Source organism: Triticum aestivum, chromosome 5B (assembly GCF_018294505.1).
Source record: "Triticum aestivum cultivar Chinese Spring chromosome 5B, IWGSC CS RefSeq v2.1, whole genome shotgun sequence".
NCBI classification, from domain to species: domain Eukaryota; kingdom Viridiplantae; phylum Streptophyta; class Magnoliopsida; order Poales; family Poaceae; genus Triticum; species Triticum aestivum.
In genome coordinates this window covers 259,620,090-259,645,295 of record NC_057807.1, presented here as the reverse complement: position 1 = coordinate 259,645,295, position 25,206 = coordinate 259,620,090, and positions in this window count along the sequence as shown.

Sequence of the window (25,206 nt, the reverse complement as noted above, 5' to 3'; positions counted from 1 at the left end):
GCAGTACTAAGTAATGAATTCATGATATTCAGTTTTAGGGATCAAAACCACTAAAAAATGTCCACGGTGGGATTCGATCCCTCCATTAAGAAGGAAAATAGAAGTGTACCTGAACAATAAAACTACATGGCGGTGGCGAACGCTAACCTGTGCTGATCTAGGACCTCCTTCACTACATTCAAGAACTTGACGTGTCTCATTTTTGAAAAAAGCTGATCAATAGTAAGCGCCTTCCCATGCAGAAGGAGCCATGTATTTGCGGGGTAATAACTTGTATTTATTCTCCACTTGTTCTTCCCATAAGAGCTTCGTTATTACTATAGCCATCTGCTGGCTATGATGTTGCCACGTCATGTATATCCAAACTCACAACCGGGAAGTATAATAGTTAGATGTAAGTCAGTATTACTTTATTGATACATGACCCACCTACCTGTCTCACAAAGTCTATAGGAGCACGTGCTGCAACAGCTGTTCATTTGCAACCCGCTTCTCTTCTCCCTCCTCTTCTCTCTCTTCAAACTCAACAAAAAATATGATATTTAAAGTCTTAAGACATGGCCAATGCATAGCACTAGGGTCATGCCCCGCAGGCAATGTAGGATCGAATGTCAGGAAAAGTAGGTTCGAATGGTGTAGTGGGATCCTTGGCAGAAGGCGAGTGCTTGGGATGAAAAAGTGTGGCCCAGTGCATACACCTAAAAAGTTGAAGTGTAGAGTATGGATGCATGTGAAGTGGAAGTATACTTTCTATTCTTTGATGAGGCTGCCCTAGGAAGAAAAATAAATATAGATGTCTCAACCTACTTTTTGTCATGGGGCATCTGTATTCATATGTCACCATTGTACATGCCCTTACAACCCACCTACGTCACCTTATTATACTTGCTCTAATCTGTGCGCTAAGAAAGGGATTAAAGCTGAAGGAAATATGCCCTAGAGGCAATAATAAAGTTGTTATTTATATTTCCTTATATCATGATAAATGTTTATTATTCATGCTAGAATTGTATTAACGGGAAACTTATTACATGTGTGAATACATAGACAATACATAGTGTCCCTAGTATGCCTCTACTTGACTAGCTCGTTAATCAAAGATGGTTATGTTTCCTACCCATAGACATGTGTTGTCATTTGATAAACGAGATCACATCATTAGGAGAATGATGTGATGGACAAGACCCATCTGTTAGCTTAGCATTATGGTGTTACAGTTTTATTGCTATTGCTTTCTTCATGACTTATACATGTTCCTTTGACTATGAGATTGTGCAACTCCCGAATACCAAAGGAACACCTTGTGTGCTATCAAACGTCACAATGTAACTTGGTGATTATAAAGACGCTCTACAGGTGTCTCCGATGGTGTTTGTTGGGTTGGCATAGATCAAGATTAGGATTTGTCACTCCATGTGTATCAGAGAGGTATCTCTGGGCCCTCTCGGTAATGCTCATCACTATAAGCCTTGCAAGCAATATAACTAATGAGTTAATTGCGGGATGAATTATTACGGAACGAGTAAAGAGACTTTCCGGTAACGAGATTGAACTAGGTATGATGATACTGACAATCGAATCTCGGGCAAGTAACATACCAATGACAAAGGGAACAACATATGTTGTTGTGTGGTTTGACCGATAAAGATCTTTGTAGAATATGTAGGAGCCAATATGAGCATCCAGGTTCTGCTATTGGTTATTGATTGGAGATGTGTCTCAACCATGTCTACATATTTCTCGAACCCGTAGGGTCCGCATGCTTAACGTTCGATGATGATTTGTATTAAGAGTTATGTGTTTTTGATGACCGAAGTTTGTTCGGAGTCCCGGATGAGATCACAGACATGACAAGGAGTCTTGAAATGGTTGAGACATAAAGTTGATATATTGGAAGGTTATGTTTGGACACCGGAAAGTTTTCGGAGAGGTTCGGACATTTTTCGGAGTACTGGGAGGTTACCGGAACCCCCTGGGAGAGTATTGGGCCTTCATGGGCCTTAGTGGAAAGAGGAGGCTAGCGGCAAGGAGGTGGCGCCCCCTCCCTTGCCAAACCGAATTGGACTAGGGGAGGGGGTGCCCCCCTTTCCTTCTCCCTCTCTCTCTCCCTTCCCCCTTCTCCTACTCCGAAAAGGAAGGGGAATCCTACTAGGATTGGGAGTCCTAGTAGGACTCCCCCCTTGGCGCACCCCCTCTAGGCCGGCCACCTCCTCCCTCCCTCCTTTATATACGTGGGCAGGGGGCACACCAAGATTTCTCTTAGTCGTGTGCGGTGCCCCCTTCCACAGTTTACTCCTCCAGTCATAACATCATAGTTCTTAGGCAAAGCCCTGCGCGGATCACATCATCAACACCGTCGCCACGCCGTCGTGATGACGAAACTCTCCCTCGACCCTCTACTAGATCAAGACGTCATCGAGCTGAACGTGTGCTAAGCACGGATGTGCCATACGTTCAATACTTGGATCGGTTGGATCGTGAAGACGTTCGACTACATCACCCGTGTTAACTAACGCTTCTGCTTTCGGTCTACGAGGGTACGTGGACAGACTCTCCCCCTCTTGTGCTATGTACCTCCTAGATAGATCTGCGTGATCGTAGGATTTTTTTTGAAATTGCATGCTATGTTCCCCAACAGTGGCATCCAAGCTAGGTGTATGAGTAGATGATATGCACGAGTAGAACACAAAGAGCTGTGGGCGATAATAGTCATACTGCTTACCACCAACGTATTACTTTGATTTGGCAGTATTGTTGGATGAAGCGGACCAGACCGACATTACATGACCACGTTCATGAGACTGGTTCTACCGACGTGCTAAGCACATAGGTAGCTGGCGGGTGTATGTTTCTCCAACTTTAGTTGAATCGAGTTTGACTACAGCCGGTCCTTGTTGAAGGTAAAAACAGCACACTTGACGAAAAATCGTTGTGGTTTTGATGCGTAGGTAAGAACGGTTCTTGGTAGAAGCCTGTAGCAGCCACGTAAAACTTGCAACAACAAAGTAGAGGATGTCTAACTTGTTTTTGCAGGGCTTGTTGTGATGTGATATGGTCAAGACATGATGAGATATAGATTGTTGTATGAGACGATCATGTTTTGTAACAGAGTTATCGGTAACTGGCATGAGTCATATGGTTGTCGCTTTATTGTATGAAATGCAATTGCGATGTAATTGCTTTACTTTATCACTAAGCGGTAGTGATAGTCGTAGTAGCAATAGTTGGCGATGGAGATCAAGGTGTCAAGCTGGTGACGATGGAGATCATGACGGTGCTTTGGACATGGAGATCAAAGGCACAAGATGATGATGGCCATATCATGTCACATATTTTGATTGCATGTGATGTTTATATTCTATGCATCTTATTTTGCTTAGTACAGCGGTAGCATTATAAGATGATCCCTCACTAAATTTCAAGGTATAAGTGTTCTCCCTGAGTATGCACCGTTGCTACAGTTTGTCATGCCGAGATACCACGTGATGATCGGGTGTGATAAGCTCTACGTTCACATACAACGGGTGTAAGCCAGTTTTGCACGTGCAGAATACTCGGGCTAAACTTGACGAGCCTAGAATATGCAGATATGGCCTCAGAAGTCTGAGGCCGAAAGGTCGAATGTGAATCATATAGTATGATCAACATAGAGATGTTCACTATTGAAAACTACTCCATCTCACATGATGACCGGACATGGTTTAGTTGATATGGATCACGTGATCATTTAGATGACTAGAGGGATGTCTATCTAAGTGGGAGTTGTTTAGTAATATGATTAATTGAACTTTAATTTATCATGAACTTAGTCCTGATTGTTTTTTGCATACCTATATTGTTGTAGATCAATGGCCCGTGCTACCATTCCCTTGAATTTTAATGCGTTCCTAGAGAAAGCTAAGTTGAAAGATGATGGTAGCAATTACACGGATTGGGTCCGTAACTTGAGGATTATCCTCATTGTTGCACAGAAGAATTACGTCCTGGAAGCACCGCTAGGTGCAAGGCCTGCTGGAGGAGCAACTACGGACGTTATGAATGTCTGGTAGACTAAAGCTGATGACTACTCGATAGTTTAGTGTGCCATGCTTTACAGCTTAGAATCGGGACTTCAAAGACGTTTTGAAAGTCATGGAGCATATGAGATGTTCCAAGAGTTGAAGTTAATATTTCAAGCAAATGCCCGAGTTGAGAGATATGAAGTCTCCAACAAGTTCTCTAGCTGCAAAATGGAGGAGAATAGTTCTGTCAGTGAACACATACTAAGAATGTCTGGGTACCATAACCACTTGACTCAGTTGGGAGTTAATCTTCCTGATGATAGTGTCATTGACAGAGTTCTTCAATCACTGCCACCAAGCTATAAAGGCTTCATGATGAACTATAATATGCAAGGGATGACGAAAACGATTCCTGAGCTCTTCGCAATGCTAAAGGCTGCGGAGGTAGAAATCAAGAAGGAGCATCAAATGTTGATGGTTAACAAGACCACTAGTTTCAAGGAAAGGGGCAAAGGGAAGAAGGGGAACATCAAGAAAAATAGCAAGCAAGTTTATACTCCCGGGAAGAAGCCCAAGTCTAGACCTAAGCCTGAAACTGAGTGCTTCTACTTCAAAGGGACTGGTCACTGGAAGCAGAACTGCCCCAAGTATTTGGCGGATAAGAAGGATGGCAAAGTGAAAGGTATATTTGATATACATGTTATTGATGTGTACCTTACTAATGCTCATAGTATAGCCTAGGTATTTGATACTGGTTCTGTTGCTCATATTTGCAACTCGAAATAGGGGCTACGGATTAAATGAAGATGTGCTAAGGACAAGGTGACGATGAACGTTGGAAATGGTTCAAAGATCGATGTGATCGCCGTCGGCACGCTACCTCTACATCTACCTTCGGGATTAGTTTTAGACCTAAATAATTGTTATTTCGTGCCAGCGTCGAGCATGAACATTATATCTGGATCTTGTTTGATGCAAGACGGTTATTCATTTAAATCAGAGAATAATGGTTGTTCTAGTTATATGAGTAATATCTTTTATGGTCATGCACCCTTGTTGAGTGGTCTATTTGTTGAATCTCAATCGTGGTGATACACATGTTCATAATAATGTAGCCAAAAGGTGCAAAGTTGATAACGATAGTGCAACTTATTTGTGGCACTGCCGTTTAGGTCATATTGGTGTAAAAGCATGAAGAAACTCCATGCTGATGCGCTTTTGGAATCACTTGATTATGAATCACTTGGTGCTTGCGAACCATGCCTCGTGGGCAAGATGACTAAAACTCCATTCTCCGGAACAATCGAACGAGCTACTGGCTTATTCGAAATAATACATACCGATGTATGCAGTCCAATGAGTGTTGAGGCTCGTGGCAGGAATCGTTATTTTCTGACCTTCACAGATGATTTGAGCAGATATGGGTATATCTACTTAATGAAACATAAATCTAAAATGTTTGAAAAGTTCAAAGAATTTCAGAGTGAAGTGGAAAATCATCATCACAAGAAAATAAAGTTTCTATGACCTGATCGTGGAGGCGAATATTTTAGCTACGAGTTTGGTCTTCATTTGAAACAATGTGGAATAGTTTCGCAACTCACGCCACCTGGAACACCACAGCATAATGGTGTGGCCGAACGTCTCAACCATACTTTATTGGATATGGTGCAATCTATAATGTCTCTTACTGATTTACCACTATCGTTTTGGGGTTATGCTTTAGAGACGACTGCATTCACGTTAAATATGGCACCATCAAAATCCGTTGAGACGACACCATATGAACTGTGGTTTGGCAAGAAACCCAAGTTGTCATTTCTTAAAGTTTGGGGCTGTGATGCTTATGTTAAAGAACTTCAACCTGATAAGCTCAAACCCAAATCGGAGAAGTCCGTCTTCATAGGATACCCAAAGGAAACTATTGGGTACACCTTCTATCATAGATCCGAAGGCAAGATATTCGTAGCTAAGAATGGATCCTTTCTAGAGAAGGAGTTTCTCTTGAAAGAAGTGAGTAGGAGGAAAGTAGAACTTGATGAGGTAATTGTACCTTCTCCCGATTGGTAAGTAGTTCATCACAGAAATCAATTCAAGTGGTTTCTACACCAATTAGTGAGGAAGCTAATGATGATGATCATGAAACTTCAGATCAAGTTACTACCGAACCTTGTAGGCCATCCAGAGTACGGTCCGCACCAGAGTGGTATGGTAATCCTATTCTGTAAGTCATGTTACTAGACCATGATGAACCTACGAACTATGAGGAAGCGATGATGAGCCCAGATTCCGCGAAATGGCTTGAGGCCATGAAATCTGAGATGGGATCCATGTATGAGAACAAAATGTGGACTTTGGCTGACGTAAATGGATCTTCAAGAAGAAGACTATCGATGATCGGCAAGCCATAGAAAATAAATGGATCTTCAAGAAGAAGACTATCGCTGACGTAATGTTACTGTCTACAAAGCTCGACTTTTTGTGAAAGGTTTTTGACAAGTTCAAGGAGTTAACTGCGATGATACCTTCTCACCCGTAACGATGCTTAAGTCTGTCCAAATCATGTTAGCAATTGCCGCATTTTATGATTATTAAATTTGGCAAATGGATCTCAAAATTGCATTCCTTAATGGATTTTTTAAAGAAGAGTTGTATATGATGCAACCAGAAGATTTTGTCGATCCAAAAGGTGCTAACAAAGTGTGCAAGCTCCAGCGATCCATTTATGGACTGGTGCAAGCCTCTCGGAGTTGGAATATACACTTTCATAATGTGATCAAAGCATATGGTTTTATACAAACTTTTGGAGAAGCATGTATTTACAAGAAAATGAGTGGGAGCTTTGTAGCATTTCTAATATCATATGTGGATGACATATTGTTGATTGGAAATAGTACATAATTTCTAGATAGCATAAAAGGATACTTGAATAAGAATTTTTCAATGAAAGACCTTGGTGAAGTTGCTTACATATTGGGCATCAAGATCTATAGAGATAGATCAAGATGCTTAATTGGAATATCACAAAGCACATACCTTGATAAAATTTTGAAGAAGTTCAAAATGGATCAGTCAAAAAAGGGTTCTTGCCTGTGTTACAAGGTGTGAAGTTGAGGTAGACTCAATGCCCGACCACTACAGAAGATAGAGAGAATATGAAAGTCATTCCCTATGCTTCAACCATAGCTTCTATCATGTATGCAATTCCGTGTACCAGACCTGATGCGTGCCTTGCTATAAGTATAGCAGGGAGGTACCAAATTAATCCAGGTGTAGAGCACTGGACAGTGGTCAAGAATCCTGAAATACCTGAAAAGGACTAAGGATATGTTTCTCGTTTATGGAGGTGACAAAGACCTTGTCGTAGATGGTTACGTCGATGGAAGCTTTGACACTGATCCGGATGACTCTAAGTCCCAAACCAGATATGTATTTATATTGAATGGTGGAGCTGTCAGTTGGTGCAGTTCTAAGCAGAGCGTCATGGCGGGATCTACGTGTGAAGCGGAGTACATAGCTGCTTCGGAAGCAGCAAATGAAGGAGTCTGGATGAAGGAGTTCATATCCGATCTAGGTGTTATACCTAATGCATCGGGTCCAATGAAAATCTTTTGTGATAATACTGGAGCAAATGCCTTGGCAAAGGAATCCAGATTTCACAAGAGAACCAAACACATCAAGAGACGCTTCAATTCCATCCGCCATCAAGTCGGGGAGGGAGACAAAGAGATTTGCAAGATACATACAGATCTGAATGTTGCAGACCCATTGACTAAGCCTCTTCCACGAGCAAAACAAGATCAACACCAAGACTCCATGGGTGTTAGAATCATTACTTTGTAATCTAGATTATTGACTCTAGTGCAAGTGGGAGACTGAAGGAAATATGCCCTAGAGGCAATAATAAAGTTGTTATTTATATTTCCTTATATCATGATAAATGTTTATTATTCATGCTAGAATTGTATTAACCGGAAACTTAGTACATGTGTGAATACATAGACAATACATAGTGTCCCTAGTATGCCTCTACTTGACTAGCTCATTAATCAAAGATGGTTATGTTTCCTAACCATGGGCATGTGTTATCATTAAATAAATGAGATCACATCATTAGGAGAATGATGTGATGGACAAGAACCATCTGTTAGCTTAGCATTATGATCGTTGCAGTTTTATTGCTATTGCTTTCTTCATGACTTATACATGTTCCTCTGACTATGAGATTATGCAACTCCCGAATACCAAAGGAACACCTTGTGTGCTATCAAACGTCACAATGTAACTTGGTGATTATAAAGATGACAAAGGGAACAACGTATGTTGTTGTGCGATTTGACCGATAAAGATTTTCGTAGAATATGTAGGAGTCAATATGAGCATCCAGGTTCCGCTATTGGTTATTGATCGGAGATGTGTCTCGATCATGTCTACATAGTGCTCGAACCCGTAGGGTCCGCACGCTTAACGTTCGATGATGATTTGTTTTAATAGTTATGTGTTTTTGATGACCGAAGTTTGTTCGGAGTCCCGGATGAGATCACAGACATGCCGAGGTGTCTCGATATGGTTGAGACATATTGATATATTGGAAGGTTATGTTCGGACACCTGAAAGGTTTCGGAGAGGTTCGGACATTTTTCGGAGTACCGGGAGGTTACCGGAACCCCCTGGGAGAGTATTGGGCCTTCATGGGCCTTAGTGGAAAGAGGAGGCCGGCGGCCAGGAGGTGGCACGCGCCCCCCTAGCCAAACCGAATTGGACTAGGGGAGGGGGCGCGGACCCCCTTTCCTTATCCCTCTCTCTCTCCCTTCCCCCTTCTCCTATTTCGAAAAGGAAGGGGGAATTCTACTAGGACTGGGAGTCCTAGTATGACTCCCCCCTTGGTGCGCCCCCTCTAGGCCGGCCGCCTCCTCCCTCCCTCCTTTATATACGTGGGCAGGGGGCACCCCAAAGGCACACCAAGATTTCTCTTAGTCATGTGCGGTGCCCCCTTCCAAAGTTTACTCCTCCGGTCATAATGTCGTAGTGCTTAGGCGAAGCCCTGCATGGATCACATCATCAATACCGTCGCCACGTTGTTGTGTTGATGGAACTTTCCCTCGACCCTTTACTAGATCAAGAGTTCGAGGGATGTTATCAAGCTGAACGTGTGCTGAACACAGAGGTGGCGTACATTTGGTATTTGGATTGGTTGGATCCTGAAGACGTTCGACTACATCAACCGCGTTAACTAAGACTTCCGCTTTCGGTCTACAAGGGTACATGGACAGACTCCCCCCTCTCGTTGTTAAGCATCTCCTAGATAGATCTTGCGTGATCATAGGAAATGTTTTGAAATTGCATGCTATGTTTCCCAACAAAAGCACCCAAAAATTGCAACCCATAGGCCGACCCGGCCCCGGCCCAATAAACACCATTTGGAGAAGCAATCCACGAAATAGGTGAGATGGCATTTACGCCCTTGTTTTTTCGATATTAATGACTACATATCTTGCTGTTCTAACCGCATGCTCTATTCTGTAAACAGTGTCGCCAAATCATGAAAGGATGCGTGGATGGTTAGATGCCCCTCGATTCGTGAAAGTAAAAAGAAGCGTATGCCGGTGATTTTACTTTTTATATTTGAGTTCATAGGGCAACCACACTATTAAGACGGTTTGCACCTTGAAAATACAGAGGGAATCAACTTCACGTACACCTAAAAATTATGCACCGAGTTCATACTCATTTCTAGAGGATATGAGCTCTAAATCCTAAAGTTACCATGTTTCTGGTTACCCCGAAACTTCAGAGGGAACTTCAAGGGTAGCCCGAAACTTTCCCATGCCCTTGAACTTCTGGGGTAAGATCTGGCCAGCTTCCGGGTGGTCAGAGAGGTTGCACATTTTGTGCCAAGTCTCTGGTTAGTCCGAAACCTTCCTGGAACTTGCCTCAAATGTTCGAGGGCGGAACTTCCATGGCCAAGTCTGGCCAGCTTTTTGGATCACTTGAGTAGTTGCACAAGTTGTGCAAAGCTCCTGGTTAGCCCGGACCTGCCCGAAACTTTTGGGAGCTGAAACATCCGACCATGCTTGGAACTTCTGAGGTTCACAGAAACTCTGGGTAACGGTTGGATTTGGAGGCACCCTATAAATAGTCTTCTTCTTCCCCATGAAGAACTCGATGACTCCATTTCTCTCTCCTCCATTTTTAGAACTCGACTTGATGTGGAGCATCCTTCGGTCATCCCCATGGACACCACACAAACTCATCAAGCACCAAGTGGACCAATGACAAGATCACGCACATTTGCCATCGAAAGCAAGGTGAACTCACCCCTCTTCGAGGTTGACATGAATACAAATGGGACTTGGTTATTACCTCCCCATGGAACCTTGTGCATCATTAGGTATGAGGACAACCCGCGCCAAGGAGCTAATGAGTCTTACCAAGTCCAAGAAGAAGGACAGGAAGACTGCACGGAAGGCAGAGTCCAACAACATGAAGAAGAAGACACACCTAGGTGACCCCGTGCGCATGACATCTATTGGACCCCATGCACACGGCCTATCCAGAGAGCTTTTGGATACTCCGTGTGCATGAGCCCTTCCATTGTAGCTGTTGGGCACCCCATGTGCACGGGCGTGTACCGTGCCCACGGGGACCAATTAGCCCGTGCACATGGGCTCTTCAACAAGCTGGCTATGGATTGCATCTTTTGCCCCTCCACTCGTCCCTCACCTCTAGCCACCTATATATTTCATACATATGCCATTTGTTAGGGTTAGCAAAGTATATGATATGATCTAGAGAGAGCCTTTCCCATCTACCACTCCTCTTGGAGATCAAGACCTCTTAGTAGAAGATTCCAATTGGATATCAAGACCTCCTCTTGGAGAAGACTATCATCAAAACCTCATATCCTTTGGATTTGAGAAGAACCTTGCTACTTCTTGAGCTTGCGTTGGTTTTTCCCTTGAAGAGGAAAGGGTGATGTAGCAAAGTAGAGGTAAGTATTTCCCTCAGTTAGAGAACCAAGGTATCAATCCATTAGGAGGTACAAGCAAGTCCCAATCGATGCACCTGCACAAACAATCAAACACTTGCACCCAACGCGTTAAAGGGGATGTCAATCCCTTCATGGTCAATTTCAAAGGTGAGATCTGATAGAGATAAATAAAATAAAAAAGGTAACTAAATATTTTTGGGTTTTTTGGTTTATAGATCTGAAAATAAAAGATTGCAAAATAGTAGATCAGAAACAAGTATGATGGAAAATAGACCCGAGGGCCATAGGTTTCACTAGAGGCTTCTCTCATGAAGGCAAATAATATGGTGGGTGAAAAAATTACTGTCGAGCAATAGATAGAAAAGCGCAGAGTTATGACAATATCCAAAACAATGATTATGAAATATAGGCATCACGTCCGTGTCAAGTAGACCGACTCCTGCCTGCATGTACTACTATTACTCCACACATCAACCGCTATCCTGCATGCGTATAGGGTATTAAGTTCATAAAGAATGGAGTAACGCCTTAAGTAAGATGACATGATGTAGAGGAATTAACTCAATCAATATGATGAAAACCCCATCTTTTTTATCCTCGATGGTAACAATTCAATACGTGTCTCGCTACCCCTACTTTGTCACTGGGTGAAATCACGCAAGATTGAACCCAAAGCTAAGCACCTCTCCCATTGCAAGAAAAACCAATCTAGTTGGCCAAACCAAATCGATAGTTCGAAGAGAAATACAAAGATATCAAATCATGCATATAAGAATTCAGAGAAGATTCAAATAATATTCGTGGATAAGCTGATCATAAATCCACAGTTCATCAGATCTCGACAAACACACCGCAAAAGTGTATTACATCGGGTAGATCTCCAAGAACATCGAGGAGAACATGGTATTGAGAATTAAAGAGAGAGAAGAAGCCATCTAGATACTATCTATGGACCCGTAGGTCTGAGGTAAACTACTCACGCTTCATCGGTAGGGAAATAGGGTTGATTTGGAAGCCCTCCATGATCGAATCCCCCTCCGGCAGAGTACCGGAAAAGGCCTCTAGATGGGATCTAACGACAGAGACCTGCGCCGGTGGAAAAGTATTTTCGTGGACGCTTCTGAGAGTTCTGAAATATATGTGAAAATATATAGGACAAAGAGGTAGGTCAGGGGATCCCCGAGGGGGGCACAAGGCAGGGGCGCCCCCTATGGCGCGCCCTCCACCCTTGCCACCGCCTCGTGGCTCTTCTGACTTGGACCCCAAGTCCCATGGGTGTCTTCGGGTCCAAGAAAAATCATCGTGAAGTTTTATTCCATTTGGACTCCGTTTGGTATTCCTTTTCTGCGAAACTCAAAAACAAGGAAAAAAAAGAAACTGGCACTGGGCTATAGGTTAATAAGTTAGTCCCAAAAATAGTATAAAATAGCATAATAATGCATATAAAACATCCAAAACAGATAATATAATAGCATGGAATAATAAAAAATTATAGATACGTTGGAGACATATCAAACCTTTACCTTATGCTATTTCCCTTGATTGTTTATGTTATACTTGTGGATCTCATGTATGCTATTCTAGTGGATGTGTGATTTGGGTTTTGTTTGAGTGATTTCTCTTGTGTTCTTCTTGTTCTTCCTCTTTTGCCCCTCCAAGTGTGAAAAGATCATGAACTAGGGTTCCAACCTACATCATATTGGATTAGAGAAGGTTGATTCACATCTTGGAGTCCCTACCCTCCCCTCATTTTCTAGCCTAATGTTGTTGCTTTTTGCCGAAATTCAAAAATCCCCACAAAGATAGACCTACCAATTTTTTTTGCAATTTGTTAGATCTTTTGAGATTTTGCTGATTTGATCCATGACTTTGTGGGTTGGCAAGTGGGTCTGACCCTCCCCTCCATCCTCAACCTCTTCCAAAGTCGAATTTTCCCTGAAAATTTTCTTTTACCCCGGATTTGGGTGTGTTCTCGCGCTGGCGGAAAACCCCGTGCGCATGGGCCCTCGACAACCCCGTGCACATGGGCCTCACTTACCCTGTGCACACGACCTCCTTAGAGAGGTTTTTCATCACCCATTTTTCTTTAATTTTCCATCACAACACCACCATTAACCTTCCGCACTACAACACTTTGCCCATATACCTACACTCTGCTACCACCCATTTTGTGTGAGAGTTTGAGTTGCGGTTTCTAGTTCCTAAGGTGTTACGGCTAAATAGGGATGGTTCGACATCAACATCACCTCCATGGACTCAACATAAACATCAACAACGACCACTTCACCTTCATAGCAACTGTAAGTAAGGACGGTAACCTCGACGACATCTTTGTTCATTCCATGCCATTGCATTGGTAGCCCCGAGCCATTTTGCGTTTCTTTCCTATCGGGACTAGCAAGTTGAGCATTGTCAGGCCATGCTTTTTGTGCACCTTAGTGATACGCTTACGCCACATAGCTCCTTTTAGCGTGCAATCATCTTGCTATCATCATTATGCCATAAGTCTCTCACGTGCATATCTTACATACTTGTCTCATATATTGCCTGGAGTATCACACATTTTGGCATAGTATAAAAAGAGAGGGGGAAAAGCTTTTAAGCAAAAGAGGAGAAACAAAGAGCTTGTAAGCAACAACATTGAGCCATTTTTCATAGTTCACCATATTGGATCATACATACATAGCATGCTCGGGATTGAAGACGGCACATTACTCTAATAAGTTAGTGCACAAGCGTATCTAGCCCATTGAGCAATCGAGCTATTGTCTCTCTAGTATCTATGCAACATGAGCATTTTTTGTGATATCACATTTTGTGCTCATTCCTTTGTTGCACGGATCCTACTTATCTTTCATGTGTGTGTTCCAAGTGACATCCTTCGATTTTGATCTATTTGTTTTACTTGCAAATTGTGAATCTCTTAACATTATCAATATCTTGACTAACTCTTGCTTGAACTTTTTGCCACTTATCCTAACCAAGCTCCCCGATAAGCCTTTACTTTTGTAGGTGTGAGAAACAAACCCGGTACCATTTCTATTATTATAGCATTACACTGAGTGATACTCGATACATCCTCAATCTTTGGAAAAAGTAACTTTGGTATCGTTTTCTCATTTCCTACTCATTTCTACTTGACCATGATGGATAGGCCAAGCATATAGAACCCGCTCTTCGAGGATCAAGATGAACCGAACGACTACGTCACCAAAGGTCATCTCTTCAGCGTTCAACGAGCACTACATCAAGAAAATGAAGCTTTGGGCGAACGCATCGAACAACTCGCCTGTCACATCCCTAGCTTCAGGCATTGCTCTAGGTTAGCCTCATGTGAGCATCATGTTTAAACTCAAATGAAATTGAATTGAGGAATTTTCAAAGCCTCAGAAACCTCTAAAAACAACCAACAATTAAATCTTCTCAAATGAGTCCAAGAAAATGTTCCTGTTATTCCATGGAAATATTGGTGAGAGGTAAAATTTAAACCAATATTTTTGGAGTCACAGAGATATTTATTTTGGCCATTTGAATTAATCCAATAACTATTTTCTTTGGATTTATATTTAATATATATTAAATATGACTCCAAATAATTCTGGAAGTTTGTGAGTGGCTTTGTATATATTTTAGCAAACCACATAATAAACTACATAATTTATTAAAATGGTTTAGTATTTTACTAAACTAAAACAAAACAGAACAAAATAGAAAACAGAAATATAAAACAGAAAGCAGAGAGAGAGAAGGAATCTCACCTGGGCTTACCTGGCGGCCCAAGTGGCCGGCCCAGCCCACCTCCTCCTCCTTTGTCCTCTTCCTCCTCTGCCAGGAGGACGAGCAGAGGCGAGGCGTGGCGCTCGCCGATGCTGCCTCGGCCACCTCCTGCTTCCCCCCTAGCCACCTCCTGCTTCCTCCCTGGCCTCCCCAGCGACGCCCGGACGACGCCACGCGCCTCCCCGACCGCCCCTCACTCCCTCCCGAGCTCTCCCCCTCCTCTGTTTCTCTCTCCCTCTCGGACCCGAGCGGAGCCGCCGCCACCGACGAGCACCACCGCAGCCACCGTCTTCCCCTCGACCCCTCGCTGTGCTTGCGAGCTCCGCCACAACCCCCTCCACCTCCTCGTTGAGCTACGGACCTCCCGGACGTGCTGCAACGCCGCCACCATCGCCGTTTCCATCGCCGGCCGCCGAGGATCTTCATCGTCAATTCACCACCATCGTCGCGTCCCCGAGCCGGCTAACCACCCCTACGGTCACCGCTGTGAGCTCCCACGCCTCCCCTCCCTCTTTTCCCCTTCGATTGCGCCCTGTAGCCTCGATTCCACCGGAGCCGCGAGCTCGGCTCCGCCGGCGATGTCGCCGCCGTCGTTGCAGGTCACCGAACTCGCGTCCGAGCACGACCTCGAGCTCGTGGATCTCCCAGGAGCCCGCCCAGCCTCTCAGCTCGCTCGCTCGCTAAGCGTAGCACCGTGCCCGTGCTGGCCCGAACTCCGGTCGCCGCCGCGGACCCCGTTCCGGTGAGCTCGAGCCACCTCAGCCCCTGCCGTTTGCACAAATGGATGCGGGCGACTCCCAGCTACGCGTAGCTGCCCTCCGCCGGCCATATGGTCGCCGGAGGAGGAATTCCGACCCCCTCCGCCGTCTCGGGCTTCACCGGCGACGAGCCGCCGGCGTGTTAGCCTCGGCTGACCAGGGGTTTGACCTCCCCTAGGTCCATGACAGGTGGGCCCGGCCCCTGCTAACTTTGGTTAAGTTAATAACTACTTTTAGTTAAGCCACTGACCCACTGACAGTAGGCCCCACCCCTGGTCAAACCCCAGTCAGCGCTGGGTTTGACCGGGATTAACTCCTGTGACACTGACATATGGGTCCCACAGGTCAGGTTTGACCTGGAGGCGCCCAGTTGACCTGCTGACGCCATGATGACGTCAGGCTGGCGCATTAATTCAATTTCTGGATTTAATTTAATTCTGAAATTCCAGAAAATGCCTAAAACTTCAATAAATCATAGAAAATTAACCGTAACTCCAAATTAAATAATTTATATATGAAAAATTATCAGAAAAATTCAAGGAATCCATCTGTACCATTTTCATGCATGTTAGAACAACTTATAGCTGCTGTTTAGCACAAATCAATTAAAGGGCATTTAAATAATCACATATGGAGTTTGAATTTGAATCTTGTATTCAAACCAACTTCATTTAATCCGTTGCTAGTTGCATTAGCCCAAAACACATTCATTTTGCCATGTCATGATCATGCATCATATTGTGCATTGCATTGATTGTTTTCCTTCTGTGTTGCCGGTATTTGTCCCCTCTCGATAGACGTGATACCGAGGATGTGATCGTTGACACTGATGAAGACTCAATGTTATCTTCAGAAGTGCCAGGCAAGCAAAACCCCCTTGTTCATTCCGATACAATCCCACTCTCTCGCTTCTGCTCTCTTTTACTGCATTAGGACAACACCGATTCATCTGTTACTTGCTGCGGTAGCTGAACCCCCTTATCCTTTGCATGACCTGTCATTGCCACAGTAAATAGATGAAACCCACTAGCATGAGTAGGAGTTGTTTGAGCCCTGTTGTGCCTACTCATTCATGTTTGTTTGTCATGCCTGCTACTGCTTAGAGTTGAGTCAGGTCTGATTCATCGGGGATGAATCAGAGGTGTGTGAACATGTCCTACTGTGTGTGAGCTAAGTGTGTGAATACGATTTGGTAAAGGTAGCGGTGAGAGGCCATGTAGGAGTACATGGTGGGTTGTCTCATTGAAGCCGTCCTTAGGAACTGAGTTCTGTGTTTGTGATCCATGATTCAGCTACTACCATACATTGGGCCCTGAAATATGACCCCGCTCGACTTCTTATTCACCCTCGTCCTCTGTCCAGGAGTTGCAAGTAGTTTCTGGTGTTTGTAGTATGCTGGAGGCCGTGGACAGCGCTGACCGTAGGGGTGGGCTGTGATGCGGTAGGCACGTGGCCGGGTAAACCGGGCGCCCGTTTGGTGTCACGGAACCCTGTTCACATCGTTTGGGGCTGTGAGCGAAACTCCGGCCGGATCTCCTCATGGATGGAACCCGAATAGGCGATAAACCTGGACTAGAGACTTGAGTGTTTAGGTAGGTCGTGGTCTACACCCACGTCGGCTTTCGCTTGAAGTCTGCCGAGCACATGTCGTGTGCAGACGCTAAGTGGTGGAAACATGTATGAAGAAGTACACCCCTGCAGGGTTATCATCATCTATTCGAATAGCCGTGTCCACGGAAAAGGACTTCTGGGTTGCTTATATCAGTTCATAGACAAGTGAAAGTGGATACTCTAAAATACGCAAGATAAGCGTGAGTGCTATGGATGGCGTTCTCGTAGGGAGACGGGAGCGGATCCATAGTGGTGTATTGATATGGTGAATATGTGGACTCGTGTGCGCCACCTCAAAAGAGAGTCATAGTTCAGGTTAGCCACCGAGTCAAAGCTGGCTTGCTGCAGTTAAACCCCACCATCCCTTTGTTGATAATGATGCATATGTAGATAGCTCTGATGTAAGTCTTGCTGGGTACATTTGTACTCACGTTTGCCTATTTTATGTTTTTGCAGAGAGACTTCAGTCTCACTAGTAGTTCCGCTTGGACTTCGACGTTTAGCTTGATACCTCAGCTACGATCTTGTGCCCTCGGCAGGATCTGATAGATAGTCAGGCTTCTCAGCCTTTTTCATTTATAGATGTCTGTACTCAGACATGATAGCTTCCGCTTGTGCTTGATTGTATGCTCTGAATGTTGGGTCATGAGACCCATGTTTGTAATATCTCGCTCCTCGGAGCCTATTGAATAGATTACTTGAGTCATAGAGTCATGTTGTGATGCCATGTTGTATTTGCACATATCAAGCATATTGTGTGTATGTTATTGAAATGCTTGGTATGTGTGGGATCTGACCATCTAGTTGTTTATCTTTAGTAGCCTCTCTTACGGGGAAATGTCTCCTAGTGTTTCCACCGAGCCATGGTAGCTTGCTACTGCTCCGGAACACTTAGGCTGGCCGGCATGTGTCCTTCGTCGTTCCTGTGTCTGTCCCTTCGGGGAAATGTCACGCGGTGAATACCGGAGTCCTGTTAGCCTGCTACAGCCCGGTTCACCGGAGTCCTGCTAGCCCAGTGCTACAGCCTGGATTCACTCGCTGATGACCGACACGTTCGATGCTGGGTCATGGATGCCTGTCCCTGTAAGTCTGTGCCGCTTTGGGTTTACGACTAGCCATGTCAGCCCGGGCTCCTTATCATATGGATGCTAGCGACACTGTCATATACGTGTGCCAAAAGGCGCAAACGGTCCCGGGCAAAGGTAAGGCGACACCCGTGGGAATACCGTGCGTGAGGCCGCAAAGTGATATGAGGTGTTACATGCTAGATCGATGTGGCATTGAGTCGGGGTCCTGACAGCGTTGGTATCAGAGCTTGACTGCCTGTAGGATTACCAAGCCAAACTGGTCGAAGTTGAGTTTAGAAATTCTTTAGTTATATAAGGGAATTGATTGTGGGATGGAACGTAAGGCTCTTTTTACTCCTTATACCTCATGCCCTTCTGATCTGAGTCATCTTATCTTTCCTGCGGGGATTAAGAACTAGGCTATCTCTTCTTTCTATTAGGATCACGTGTTACTAATCAGTAGACTTATAAGATTGTTGGATTTAAGTCTCAGTTCAGTTCCTACTACTTCCGTATGTTAATTGTTGATCTCGAAACCTTGATATTGTACTTCTGAGTGGTTATGCCACCGTTTTTGTGATTGTCTCAAATCTTTTTGAGCAATTATAGCCGTTATGCTGTCCGAGTCATCCCAGGTTTCTAAATAGTCCGATGCATTTGCAAATCCCTTCCTTCTGTTTCCGATGTTCCCATGGGCCAGATTAACCACACTAATCGGTGTGTTGAGGTAATTATTGCCTCGACATATATGTTGGAATTATTATTATGGCCCTAGGTGTTTAGGGAGTCACCTAGTAATCTAGCAATGTTTTGTGGTCCTAGTGTGAAGATTCTGGCCTTTATTCTCGGAAGCATCCCGTGATGCTACTTAGTAGTAGGTATTCTACTCCTGGGTTCTGAACCCGAGATTCACTCTACCTACTTCATGTTGATAGTAATTGCTAGTGCCTTTAGGATATTAGTAACCTTTGCGATAGTCCTTGAAGTCCGTGGTATCTTCTTCTTCCAAATACCATGAACTACTTATGGCAGATGTTTATTGGATCAAAAAAAATCACAATTAGAGTACTCTTGAGGAGTTCTCCATTCATAAATCGTGACTCTGCCAGTTCTACCTTTCTGCATGGGTTATCCGGAAGAAATATGTTGAACTTGGTTCGACATACTAATCTATGCATCCACAACTCAGAAAGTTATATGTTCCTTTGAGTTGTTCTCTTTAGTTGCATTCTGACCCTCGTCTATCAATTGATAGTCAAGAGTATGCGTGCGTTCGTTCATCGATGCCTATGACTCTTGTGGTCTGTCAAGCCATTCTATTCCGGAATGACTAGGAGAAACAAACTCCAGTACCTCTTCCATATCTAGGATTGGGTCAAAGTAGTTGTATTCCGCAGATCAAATGCCAATCCAGCTTTTGGTTCTGCTCTACCTTGGAGTATTACATATTTTATATCGAGATTGTTATAGGAATTGCACACCATCCCATGAACTCTTGGTACAGTGATACTTCTTGCCATCACTGTTCATTCCTCGGCCCTCGTGTTGATGCAACCGGAATACCGACAAATGAATTGTGATGTGTGAAATCAATACTGCTAGCAACTCTGTTGCTTGGTAGTTAAAGGATAATAATTTCATTCTTAGTATGTTGGTTTTCGAATCATCCTTCTAAGACTGATCGTGCTACCTAGTCCTTATTTCGGTGCACCCTTCGATTGATGAGTTAGGATCTTGTCAAGTCCTCACTCATTTGATCATATCGTCTTGCCCTCAAAAGCAAGATTGTTCTCGAGCCTAGCAACATATCGGTGCTTCGTGATTTTCCGAAGATCTTCTCAGAAGTATTACCAGGTTGTCACCTGACCGCTATGTTGAGCTCGTGATCAAGTTGGTTTCTTGTGAACCACCTTCTCTCCAAGAATCGGTGTTAGATATCCCTGAGCTAGTTGGTTAAGCTAGACAACAACTTGGAGAGTTGGAAGATAAAAGCTTGTCTGACTTAGTTCGTTCCAAAGGGATATTCTTGTGTAGTGTGTGTTGAAGAAAGATGATATCTTCATCGATTGGTCCTTGTGATCAGATGCTGGACCTATTGTCTTATCAATCCTTTGATTTGAGTGTGGGCTATCGTCAAATCAAATCAGTACCAACGATGCTCGTAATGTTGTCTTATTCGTGGTTGATCCCTCGAGCATACACCATTACATCTTTAGTCTGACCAGTGCTATCACCGTGTTCACTTAACTATGGAATTCCTTTTAAAAGGAAACCCAGATGAATTGTTGTTGTGCCCATTGACAACATCCTTGTCTTCTCCATAATTTTGCTGAACATTAAGCTAGTGTTGGAAACTTTTGAAAGCATTTGCTCATGCTAGCTCATGAAGCATATGTTCGGATGTAAGAAGTGACTTCCTCTAGTTCATGTGCATTTGATGCAAGTTGCCGCTGTGGACTCGAGAAAGTCAATGTTGCTTCCTCTGGAATCATCGCAAGTCAGTCATGCACACGTGCGAAGTATTCTGTGGTCTGGAGACTTGCAACCTTCATTCCATATGTGTATCCTAGCACACCAAGCCACTGATTGATTTGTTCAAGGAGAAGGAGTATCTTCATAAGAGCTAATCCGGACTTATGAAAGAACTTCGATACCCTCGTTGATGGTTCCCCCTCCTGAACTCGGTAGTGTTTTATTATAAGACTACCACGTGGTCATGCTTGTCTGGGACAACGTGTTCACATGTTTGTAGCAGAACCAGCTCATGTTTTGGAGCTTGCTATCGTAGTTCATCTCCCGAGAATCCCGCAACGTCATCTCGTCGATTTGTGTTGCAAACTTTCATTTTTCTTCCTAAGACTCGATGAGCCTGGAATATCCTAACACCAACCAGAGCTGAATCTCAGGCAGATATGATGGTTGGAACATTTCCCTAAGAACTATAATATTGGTCTCTCGATAACCGGTAAGGTGGATGTCGTGGCCAACACACCCATCCGGTAGACCTATTATTATAGTATCTTGTTTGAGGAAGTTGGCCACCCCCCCCCTAGGGATTTCGTAGGATTTACTCCCTAGTTGCCCCTATGGATTTTTGTGTTCCCGAAGTCCGACCTTTTACTTGATGTTTTAGATATCAAACCATATCTATGAATGGGTTATACTAGCACATCAAGGAGAACATTAGAAGCGGAGTGCTAAATGTCTCTCGGTCGATCATCCAGATTTTATTTGCTTGGCCTCGCTAAGGTGAAATCTGAGAAAGTGTTATCCTCCTTCGCATCTGCATCGTCCATCGCTATTCATCATGGTAGTATGTTGTGTTGCCAGGATCCTTGACACGGATGTGGTAAAACCTTGATGATTATGGAAATGCTCAAGTTCTTGAGAGCACGCACAAGCGCTACGTCTTATCATCGGCACTAGCTGGGATTGCCCCAGATTTCCTCGGTTATGCTATAACCACTCCAACAGTGAATTCACTCTCTATTGTTGGGTTCTTCACCAGTTACCAGAATCATTCCCAGCATTTGCATTTTGTTTCCAGCTTGCACCGCCAATGTGCCATTCTACCATGGGTCTCTTCCATTTCCGGTGATAAGCAAAATTCATCCATTACGTTGTCTTCAACAAGGTAATCCACATCATCCAAGTCTGAGTATACCATTCTACTGACCCCCTCCAAACGATCGCTCGAGAATTGTCTTAGGCTGGTTTAAAGAGTTTCAATGATCTTTGAATCAAAAGTAATTCTTTTTGCCACTTAAGGGGATGTATCTTCGAGTCACCTTCCCTAAGGTGTATCGTTATGGTATCATGGCAATTCAACTCCTCGCTACGTTGACAACCGATTACCACCTTAAGCGTGAAGTTGTTGTCTACCTAGTAAACTCTCGTCATCTGTCTCACTCCATTTCTTCAGATCTGTGCTTCGTCTCCCAGCTCAAGAGATGTTGCTATGTCTCATTCTGTGAGTTGTTCGATCTTCGAGAAGATCGACCCTTCTAGAGTCTCCTTCTTCCCTCCATGTCATGTGACAGGATTTCTCAAAGCAAGACCTCGAGTCAAAGATGGTGAATGAATCAACGTTCAACTGAAGTGCACCCTGGATCGTGAAGATTGTACTAGTTTGCGTTTCCCCTTCATCCTACCCTACGCTTGAATCTCGAGACGAGATTCTTGTTTAGTGGGGGTGAGTTGTCACATCCCTAGCTTCAGGCATTGCTCTAGGTTAGCCTCATGTGAGCATCATGTTTAAACTCAAATGAAATTGAATTGAGGAATTTTCAAAGCCTCAGAAACCTCTAAAAACAACCAACAATTAAATCTTCTCAAATGAGTCCAAGAAAATGTTCCTGTTATTCCATGGAAATATTGGTGAGAGGTAAAATTTAAACCAATATTTTTGGAGTCACAGAGATATTTATTTTGGCCATTTGAATTAATCCAATAACTATTTTCTTTGGATTTATATTTAATATATATTAAATATGACTCCAAATAATTCTGGAAGTTTGTGAGTGGCTTTGTATATATTTTAGCAAACCACATAATAAACTACAGAATTTATTAAAATGGTTTAGTATTTTACTAAACTAAAACAAAACAGAACAAAATAGAAAACAGAAATATAAAACAGAAAGCAGAGAGAGAGAAGGAATCTCACCTGGGCTTACCTGGCGGCCCAAGTGGCCGGCCCAGCCCACCTCCTCCTCCTTTGTCCTCTTCCTCCTCTGCCAGGAGGACGAGCAGAGGCGAGGCGTGGCGCTCGCCGACGCTGCCTCGGCCACCTCCTGCTTCCCCCCCTAGCCACCTCCTGCTTCCTCCCTGGCCTCCCCAGCGACGCCCGGACGACGCCACGCGCCTCCCCGACCGCCCCTCACTCCCTCCCGAGCTCTCCCCCTCCTCTGTTTCTCTCTCCCTCTCGGACCCGAGCGGAGCCGCCGCCACCGACGAGCACCACCGCAGCCACCGTCTTCCCCTCGACCCCTCGCTGTGCTTGCGAGCTCCGCCACAACCCCCTCCACCTCCTCGTTGAGCTACGGACCTCCCGGACGTGCTGCAACGCCGCCACCATCGCCGTTTCCATCGCCGGCCGCCGAGGATCTTCATCGTCAATTCACCACCATCGTCGCGTCCCCGAGCCGGCTAACCACCCCTACGGTCACCGCTGTGAGCTCCCACGCCTCCCCTCCCTCTTTTCCCCTTCGATTGCGCCCTGTAGCCTCGATTCCACCGGAGCCGCGAGCTCGGCTCCGCCGGCGATGTCGCCGCCGTCGTTGCAGGTCACCGAACTCGCGTCCGAGCACGACCTCGAGCTCGTGGATCTCCCAGGAGCCCGCCCAGCCTCTCAGCTCGCTCGCTCGCTAAGCGTAGCACCGTGCCCGTGCTGGCCCGAACTCCGGTCGCCGCCGCGGACCCCGTTCCGGTGAGCTCGAGCCACCTCAGCCCCTGCCGTTTGCACAAATGGATGCGGGCGACTCCCAGCTACGCGTAGCTGCCCTCCGCCGGCCATATGGTCGCCGGAGGAGGAATTCCGACCCCCTCCGCCGTCTCGGGCTTCACCGGCGACGAGCCGCCGGCGTGTTAGCCTCGGCTGACCAGGGGTTTGACCTCCCCTAGGTCCATGACAGGTGGGCCCGGCCCCTGCTAACTTTGGTTAAGTTAATAACTACTTTTAGTTAAGCCACTGACCCACTGACAGTAGGCCCCACCCCTGGTCAAACCCCAGTCAGCGCTGGGTTTGACCGGGATTAACTCCTGTGACACTGACATATGGGTCCCACAGGTCAGGTTTGACCTGGAGGCGCCCAGTTGACCCTGCTGACGCCATGATGACGTCAGGCTGGCGCATTAATTCAATTTCTGGATTTAATTTAATTCTGAAATTCCAGAAAATGCCTAAAACTTCAATAAATCATAGAAAATTAACCGTAACTCCAAATTAAATAATTTATATATGAAAAATTATCAGAAAAATTCAAGGAATCCATCTGTACCATTTTCATGCATGTTAGAACAACTTATAGCTGCTGTTTAGCACAAATCAATTAAAGGGCATTTAAATAATCACATATGGAGTTTGAATTTGAATCTTGTATTCAAACCAACTTCATTTAATCCGTTGCTAGTTGCATTAGCCCAAAACACATTCATTTTGCCATGTCATGATCATGCATCATATTGTGCATTGCATTGATTGTTTTCCTTCTGTGTTGCCGGTATTTGTCCCCTCTCGATAGACGTGATACCGAGGATGTGATCGTTGACACTGATGAAGACTCAATGTTATCTTCAGAAGTGCCAGGCAAGCAAAACCCCCTTGTTCATTCCGATACAATCCCACTCTCTCGCTTCTGCTCTCTTTTACTGCATTAGGACAACACCGATTCATCTGTTACTTGCTGCGGTAGCTGAACCCCCTTATCCTTTGCATGACCTGTCATTGCCACAGTAAATAGATGAAACCCACTAGCATGAGTAGGAGTTGTTTGAGCCCTGTTGTGCCTACTCATTCATGTTTGTTTGTCATGCCTGCTACTGCTTAGAGTTGAGTCAGGTCTGATTCATCGGGGATGAATCAGAGGTGTGTGAACATGTCCTACTGTGTGTGAGCTAAGTGTGTGAATACGATTTGGTAAAGGTAGCGGTGAGAGGCCATGTAGGAGTACATGGTGGGTTGTCTCATTGAAGCCGTCCTTAGGAACTGAGTTCTGTGTTTGTGATCCATGATTCAGCTACTACCATACATTGGGCCCTGAAATATGACCCCGCTCGACTTCTTATTCACCCTCGTCCTCTGTCCAGGAGTTGCAAGTAGTTTCTGGTGTTTGTAGTATGCTGGAGGCCGTGGACAGCGCTGACCGTAGGGGTGGGCTGTGATGCGGTAGGCACGTGGCCGGGTAAACCGGGCGCCCGTTTGGTGTCACGGAACCCTGTTCACATCGTTTGGGGCTGTGAGCGAAACTCCGGCCGGATCTCCTCATGGATGGAACCCGAAT